The sequence below is a fragment of the Vanessa cardui genome, chromosome 24, assembly GCF_905220365.1.
Source record: "Vanessa cardui chromosome 24, ilVanCard2.1, whole genome shotgun sequence".
NCBI lineage: Eukaryota > Metazoa > Arthropoda > Insecta > Lepidoptera > Nymphalidae > Vanessa > Vanessa cardui.
In genome coordinates, this window is record NC_061146.1 from 7,149,933 (window position 1) to 7,159,205 (window position 9,273).

Below are 9,273 nucleotides of genomic sequence, written 5' to 3' on the forward strand. Positions count from 1 at the left end.
CTAAACTTGTTTTTTTAACGACTACTCGTCCGGTTTTAATGAGAAAAATCTGGAAGTAGTGTCAACAGTTGCGGGCAGTTGAGGCCTTTAAAACGTATACCTCACCGCTTTGGATTCGGCAGCGTATTGAAAAGTAGTGGCAAAAAATTACCTATTTCCGGTTTTTACCCCTGTAGAGGGGTGAAATGAAATCCAAATGGCCCAATATATACATATATATATATATGTATATATATGTCGGCGCGTAACCACGAATTTAAGAAAAACGTAAAAATAAAAGATCAAGCGCCCGTCGGAGCGATCGGACCGCCTCATATTGGAATAAATCAGAGAGGATTATCTCCTGAGTTTAATTTCATACCACCGAAGATGGTTAATGATCGAAACCCTGACACTCGTGACGTCAGCTATGCTGCCGTCATGTTTTTTAAAAACGGGCTCGGATATACTTCTCCGTCATATATATATATATATATATATATATATTTTTTTTTCTAATTGTTTTTTTTTGTCAGTACGGGCTCACCTTTCCCTGATAGACAATGATGTACACCGTAAACGCTCCGTGTAAGCAGTGGCGCTGGTGGTGGTGGGGCGCGGTGTTGTTCTGCGCTAGTGGTACTATAGTGACTTAGCGTCCTCCTGGTCCGTGGGTGCTGGTTGGTCTCGGGGCCGGCTCCGAAGTCCCCAGTTACTTTCAATCACTATTATCATTCGTTTGTTTGGGAGACCGGACATTGAAAGTGCATGAAGCCATTCGTCATCTTCATGAATTTTGTTACTATTTACTAACGTATTCTTTCACGTTTGAACATCCTGCTAGTGTAGTGTAACCTGTTAAGATTGAATGGAAACAAGTAGTTTTATTTGTGAAAAATAGCTTAGACTTATTCAGTTTTGAAATACAATACATTGGAAATCCTTAACTGTTTTCAGTTCTTACGATGTATATACAAAGATACTTGTACACTTGGATGACCATTGATTCAAAATCTACAGTTAAAGCATCAGCAACTGTTGATTCAGTGCTGTGTTAAATATGAGCGGGACATTCTACGCCTTAAAGATCTCTCCCCGGTTGGGATTCAGTATAAAAATACATTATTTCTTTCAGCTTTGTTGATCCTCCGAAGTTATGTTTGTTGTTATGCCGCAAAAACCAATTAGAAGAATTATCGAGAAGTAAAGAAGTAAAAAGAATCTAATCTCTGTTCTTAAGCTGGATATGGTCGATCTGCCACAAGTCTAGGCCTAAAATTTTCAACGAATACGTTCCGATCAAATGGAGAAATTCCACATTTTCTAACGCATTTTTATGTAGGTGGGTGTCATTGTCTTAATAACGCTACTCCAACAAGCTCCTCGACTTCATAAATAGAAACGTTTATGCCTGCCAAGAATCTATGACTGCATTGTAGTATGTCTTGAAAGAACCAAATATACCCACGTCCAAAGGCTGCAGCTTTGCTAAAGTGTTCGGGGGCAATGTATTGACGCCTGCAGCTTTGGACCAATTTAAGGCTTTATTGGACAAATGAGATTCATGATTATCCATAATCAAAATTCTCAGATGTAGAATTTGTGTGTTTGATGAAATGTTGGATAACTTCGGAGAATATTTCCGCATTTATCCATCCACTAGGTGCTGTTAGACCCTGTTCAATTTGACAGTTGACCTTATTAATAAAATTGAAGCTGAAACCAAGGACCAGTTCAAAAATAACCTTTGGTACGAACTCAGGTATGGCAGAGTAACAGCTTCTAAAGTTTACGAAGTGAGTCGGTGCCAGACCAATGATGGGACTCTGATTTCTATTATCATGGGGGGTAAGATACCAGATACACCAGCCATGAAATGGGGTAGATATTTAGAAAATGAGGTAAGAGAAATTGATAGCAAGAAACTAGGGAAAAATATCAAGAATTGTGGTGTCTTCATTTCTCAAATATACCCAATGCTAGCAGGTTCTCCTGATGGGTTATGTCAAGATAGCATTGTGGAGATAAAATGCCCTATAAGCAATATAACTTATGTAAATTATATAAAGAATGGAAAACCCAGCAAGAAATGCTTGCCCAAATACAAATGCAAATATACCTAAGTGGACTAAAAAAATGTTACTTTTGTTTTGCAGATCCCAATTTTTCGATTAATAAAAATGTAGAAATTATAAGCATAAATTTAGATGATGAATGGCAAGTTTACTTGAAAGTATTATATAATTTTGGAAATCCCATGTATATCCATTGTTATATAAAAGTGTAGGATAGAAAATAAAAATTTAACAAGAGAATCTTGTAAATTAATTAAACCACAGGCTATAGTTATTACATCATCCAGAACTTTAACCAAACTTAAGTTAAGACATGCGTGTGGTTTTAACATATTGAATTCACGTAATCGACGTATTACCCGCTCAACATGAATACGCAAGCTAGCTATTTGTTTAGTTTCTTTGGCTTCAGCTTTTGTTATCTTGGCTCCAGATACAACACTTGGAGGCCGTACTAATAGCACACCCATTTTACGTAAATACACTTCCACATGTTTAAATCCTTTATCTGCCATAACGCACATATTAGGTTGCAAACATTTTGAGAAATCTGAAGTTTCCACAATGCATGTGTCTGTTATTCGGCCTCCATAACCATATGAAATATAATTGATTAAACCATTAGGGGTGCAAGATATGAGGTACTTAATTGTGTTGGCTTTCTTGTAATCAGACCAGGAAAGAGCTTGATTTATGGCCTTCGAAAGCTTTTGTACATCGATTTCCAAACAATCTATTATACAACTCACCTTATGATATTTATGCCTAAAAGCCATAGGTATAGATATTCTATTTCACGAAGTCCGTTTGGCTCTGGTTGTAGTAGTGACGTGTAGTGATAGGCGCGCTAGTATGTGTAAACGTAGGTAGCGTTAGGAAAGAAATCTGACACGCATTATATATTTATTTAATAAATTATATAGACAATTTAAGTAAATAATATTTAGCTATTAGAATGATAAGTTGCAGAGAAAAAGAACAACAGTTGAAAGTAAATAATATTTTTATTTATTACAGAGAAGAAACAAAAAAAAAATCAGCCCTTAATCACTATCAAATTCAATTTCCGATTCGCTTTCGTCAGAATCGTTCCCTAAGTTAATTATGAACTCAAAATCCAGGTCGACGTATTTTAAGTATTCTTTTTCAATTTTTTCAACATGAGCACAGGTTTTTTGCCATGTTTCACTGCTTACTCTATTCAAGCTTTCAAAGATCAGTCTTTCCATGTTCGTCATGTTTTGTTCGATATTCTTTGATGCGATATAATTTTTTACAATACCCCAAATATTTTCAATAGCATTTAATTCTGGGTGATAGGGGGGAAAACGTATGACATCAAAACCCTTGCTCTTAATAAAATCATCAATTTTATACGTTATGTGTTCATCTTTGTGTTTTTTTATAATATCGTACAATTCCAATTTAAGGAGAGATTGCTCAAATGCTATACCCTTATCCCTAAGCCATTGCTGCATGTCTGCTTTCTTTGTAGCCGACGTCGGTAGTTTTTCCGTCCGTGTGTTGTGATATGAAGCATTGTCTAAGACAATGACAGAGCGTGGGGATAAATTGGGTAAAAGTTTTTCGTTTAGCCATTTAACATAATTATCGTAGCTCATATTAGAATGGTAATCGCCAGCTGTTGAGTTGGCTTTATAAATCAATGAAGCATTTTCAATAAATCCATCCTTTGTACCCGCATGCACTAATATAAAGCGAGTGCCTGTGCTAATTTTTTTTAAGAATGCTGTACTCTCTTTTGTGCCCAGGTGTTGTTTCGCACGTGTGTTGAAAGGACATAACTTTCATCGGTGTACACAATTGCGCGACCTTGACTGCGATATTCTGACATCTTCTTCAAAAATTTTAAACGCCACATTTGTATATCGTGACGCTCCGTCAAAATTTTACGGTTATTCTCGGTTTTACGCCACTTGTAACCTAACTTCAATAACAATTGACGAACAGTTTCGATACAACCATTAACAGCAATTTTTTCATTTAATACAGTTTTTAACTTAGCCAACGTTGGAATTTCTTTATGGATGACATGGAAATTTTGTATAGTACTGCGAACAACATCGGCTGTAAAATTATCTATTTCTATCTTACTATCCCGCTTTCTTCTTTTCTTCATAGGAGAAGTGAAATTTGATGAGCAGGATGGCAATGCCTTCTCTTCTTTTAATATCCGTTGAACAGTTTTCATAGAAACACCTGTAGCCTCAGCTGTACGCCTTGTAATATCTCCTAAATGAGACAAATCACAGGTTCCGCAACTGATTTTGTGAATTCATACTCTTCTCGCAGGAAATGATAAACGCTAGCTATCATGCTTCGACCCTAGAACAAAACCAAATCGAAATACCTATTTAAGTAATACAAATTTTATAATATTAGATAGATAAACTCTTAATAGCACACAAAAAATAGTAACAATAGTTAAAAAAAATGTTACCTCACTGTGGACAACTTTTCTGCGTTTACTTGCCATGCTGACGTTACTCTTTGATTTTTTTTAGCGCGGAAACAAAACACTAGTGACTCTGACCGCGTCGCGATCGTAACTGAGCGCTCACGAGCAGTGGTGCCACCTCGAAAATAATTTTGTCACCAGATAAATTGGCAAATGTCACTAGATTTTGTAATTTTTTAATGAAAAAAAAAAACCACCAGAAGTCGCTAATTTTTTTATAAAATATAAGTAATTACAATAATCAAAATAATAAGTACTTAATTTATAAAATTAGCATAATACTTTTTTAAATTAACTTAATTTTAAAATTCAAAAATTTCCGATGTTAAATCTACCATAATATTATTATCCGTATCTTCTACAGGCTCCATAGCGACCGGCGCTGATGATGTTGACGCTTGTGGTGGATCTTTGAAAGAATATTTAGTGTTTTTCCCAATAGCCATAATGACGTCGCTTGGCAATTCGTAATTGAAGCATGTGACATTTAATACCTTCAATCGGTTTCTAATAAAAAGTATGGAGTTTAGAAGTCGACTCGCCATCCTGTTGCGCAGTTTGTTTTTAACGATCCTCATAACACTAAATACTCTTTCAACTTCAGCGTTGGAATGAGGTAATGACAACGCAGAGATGCCAAGATGAGCCAGTTCTCCAAATTCGTTTATACCTGCCGCATTCCTGTGGTCATGTACTTCAACCCAAAATTTAATAACATCGGTCGTATTCTTCCAGTGTACAAAACAAATACGATGCCATTGCTGTAATATTTTGTCAATGTCACTGGAATTGTAGCCCAGCTCTTTTGCGAGTTCGGAAATTGAATTATCTTTGCCTTGGCATAAAATTGTATTTGGGCTAAGTTTCGACATGAATTCCAGTACAGCATAATTTGTGGGCAGTCTTTGTTGTATTTCCTTTGCTAACTTTACATTAAAATCAATACAGCGGCGTTTTATTGTTGACAAGGTATCATTTGTTAATGACGTTTTTTCACTCTCTGATTCGAAGAGGTATCCCATGTATGGAACCGGATTAAGATTGTTTTCAATGTCAATATTTAAAAAGTCCTTATCTGTAACTGCTACATTTGGCAAAAGTATCCTGTTGCAAATTGAACGCAAGAGTGTAATTAACACATTTAATAATTGAAGAGGATTTGCATTTTCACTCTCAAAGCTTTTTACAGCAATCTGGACATCATTTAGTATGCTTCTCAAAAATAGCAAATATAAATAGTTGGCTTTGTCCTTATACATAGCATATAAGATATCAGCCGTATAGCAACGATCTTTTACGATTCCAAAATGTAAAGTCAGTTCTGCCCATTGTCCCAGAATTCTTTGAACTGCTGGTTCAATAGACAACCAGCGAGTGTCACATAAACTTACAATCTTTAATGGAGCTTCGCCACAATTTATAATTTCATAAATGTCTGCATATTCACTTTTACGCTTTGTGGAATGGGCGAACCAATTATAAGTTTCTCGTATCAGAAATTCTATATTTCTTGGTAGCGCATGTTCCGATGCATGAGAAACAGCCAATTGTAGTGAATGACATGTGCATCGTATAAGTATTAAATTGGGAATGTCATTCTTCAGTATTCTGTATACGCCTTTATTAATGCCAGTCATTACAGACGCGTTGTCTGTGCCTAATCCTACCATCTTATTTTTGTCGAGTCCGTATTTTTGTAGGCAACAAAATAAAGCTTCGACAATTCCAGGGGCTGCTTTTAAGAGGTTCCAAAGCCAAAAAACACGTAACAACTTTTTTTAAGATTTGTACTAAAATATCTGATTACAATACCTAGTTGTTTGCTGGTACTGATGTCCGTTGATTCGTCGATAATTAAGCTGTATCTCTGCTGTCCTATATCCTTAATCAATTCTTCGATAAAATGTGGAGCTAAGACATTTTTTATAACTTCAGTGCACTTAGTACGATGCATTTTTAAGTCATTTGTGGCTTGAGAATCAGAAAAAGCAGATTTAACTAAATCTGTCAAATGGTCAATTTTAGAAACTGCACTGTGTTCTGTGATGTAAAGAGCTAGCATTCCTTCAGCTTTACGGGATTTGGGTGTCGATAACTTTTCAGCTGGTGAAAATGCTATTGTTCGGTTGCTAGATATTATTTGCAATTTCTGCTTATGTTTTTTTGTTGCAGAATGTTTTTTCAAGTCCGCTACTTTTGCCAATAACTCGGCTTTGCATAAAGAGCAATACGCCTTCAGATCATCACCAGGTACAGGTTTAAGCCAGCTCTTGAACTCATCTTCCTGTTCCCATTCTTTTCTGTATTTTTGTGTATAGTTTTTTTTTTGGCGGCAATTCCATTTTACAGCGATTTTCACTTCGCGATAACAAAATATAAGAAATTTGTATAACCACCACTCAGAAGTAAGGTAAGGTCACCAATTAAGGCCTACCTTAATTTTAGCTCGTCGTATCTTTTAAGTTTACAACAATAATACAACAATACTTTGAAGTTGTAATATTTATTTATTAAACTTTATAATAAAGTTAACAAAACTGAACAATAAACAAAAATCGCTCTTCTAGGCAAAAATAAATCTTAACTGTCATTTTGGCCTTATTGGGAACCCTATATCCTATAAGGCCTTAAGAAAACAAGAAACATTTTTAACTTCTTAATTGCAGCATAATGACCTTAGTATTAATTATAAATATAATGAGATCTTCATTATTATTTTTGGACGTTTTAATCAGTCTTACAAATACATTATCGTGCATTTAGGAATACTAATTAGTCAGCTTTTTTATTTTTTTCTTTATACACTCACCAGAACAATAAAATTCTTGGTCATCTGGTGTTAAACCAACACATAATTCATGATACCAGACATTACAAGTAAGACATTGCCGCATGTCATCAACCCGATCTTCCTTGCAAGCTGGACAGTACCATGAAGACATATTGTCACGTTTCGTTTTAATTAACTTAGGTTTTCTATTAGATTTCGCAGTTTTAGACTTCGATGAAACGGTAGGATTTGCTAACGATGGAACAATTTCTGAAGACAAATTTTCTGGCTGCTGAGGAGCTGTTGAAATTGCTGCGGTCAAATTAATCAAAGGAGTTCCAGAGATTGCTGTCGGTGTTGGTCTTGATGTGTGGGGCTGCGATGTTGAACTCTTAACATCACCAAATAAGTCTTTTGTGACCTCTTGAGCCTTATAATTCAAAGATTTCTTTCGTGGGGCTGACTGACTTATTTTAAATTTCGGAGTTGGCAAAAATTCATGAATCTCACTTTTAGTTTCAATGTGATTTTCTTCTTTTTGTGGAGTTTCAGAACAATACTTACTTGAAAGCAAAGATAACGGTAAATTCTCAGTATCTGTACATGAGGAACCTTCGGATTCTTCAGCAACACAAACTTCTCTGGAGTCGGCAGCTTCAACATTCTCGCCACTTGTGGGATTTGGAAGTTCTGATAAAACAGAGGGAGCAAATGCCTCCTCAGGGATAGCATCAGGGTTGAAAGGATATAATCCTGTTGCACGAAATCCATTCACAATATTGTTGATGGTCATACATTTAGGCCATACTTGTGACAAAATAAAATTAAAGCTCGTCTTATTTAAAGTTCTTTCAGGTTGCTGATTGACGTATTTAATAAGCTCTTGATCCCAATGATGCTCGAAAGAACGATAAACGGATTTGTCCATGGGCTGTAGTTCGTGGGTCGTGTTTGATGGAAGACAATATAAAGTGATGACTAATTTATCAGCTTCTTCCACGATAGTGAAGTCCAGATGACATTTAGCGCCATCAAATATGAGAAGACAGGGTCCTACTGTTCTGAACTTATTCAAATGTTTAAGAAACTCAATAAAAGTTTTAGTCGCCATGCTTCCTTTTGGTGTCATCTTGACAAGAGCGCCTGAAGGTAAATTATCTTTATATTCTGGTTTTTCTCGTTTACCTTTAAATAAAATCATTGGGGGAATAGCTGAACCAATAACATTTGCGCAGCCTACCACAGTCACACTTTCAGCATGCTCGTTTGCAATTTGATGGACCCGCTTTTTACCTTTGACAGTAAGAATTTATTGTTGATGATGCAAAGATATGCGGCAGTTCTTTTCATCAATGTTATATATGGTCTCTGGTCTATGCTCAATTCCAAGCTTATCTAAAATTTGTTTATATTTTGAAAAGTGGTCGCTTACAATGTGCTTGTTCAACTTTTGTTCACGAGCTGGGTTCATCATTTGTGCCTTACGACGCGCAAATTCAGGATGTCGTTTGAGAAACAATCTTAGCCATTTCTTTCCTGCAGTATTTTTAGAATTATTGAAGGTGTTTGGGATGTTTTTGATTTTACAGAACGTAAAAGCTTGAATTCTTAACATTTTTGCAGTCATGTTCTGCGGTAAATATGGCTGAACGACCTAGCTTTCGTTTGATGGATCCACTTTTCAGATGGTTCCTTAGGGTTCGTCTTGGAATATTGTACCTAGACGCTGCAGCATATGACGATAATATCCCCCTCTGTACCATCCTGACAGCATTTTCCATCTGTTGAGACATCCATTGAGCCCTTTTTTTCTACGTTGTTGAAGTTGATGCACCCTCTTCCATATTTTAACTAAAAGCAAAACATTTTAAATCAATATACTTAAAAAAATATAACACATATAACTGATAGTCCAAATAAGGCCTACACGTGTTTTTCGTAGGCTTTATTAAGGCATACCACGAGTACAC

At 35.8% G+C, this 9,273-nt stretch overlaps 1 pseudogene; it reads right to left on the minus strand.

Annotated features, from left to right (window-relative positions):
- Positions 1–7,201: 7,201 nt before the first annotated feature.
- Positions 7,202–8,930, minus strand: LOC124540152 (annotated as a pseudogene).
- Between the last annotated feature and the right edge of the window lie 343 nt (positions 8,931–9,273).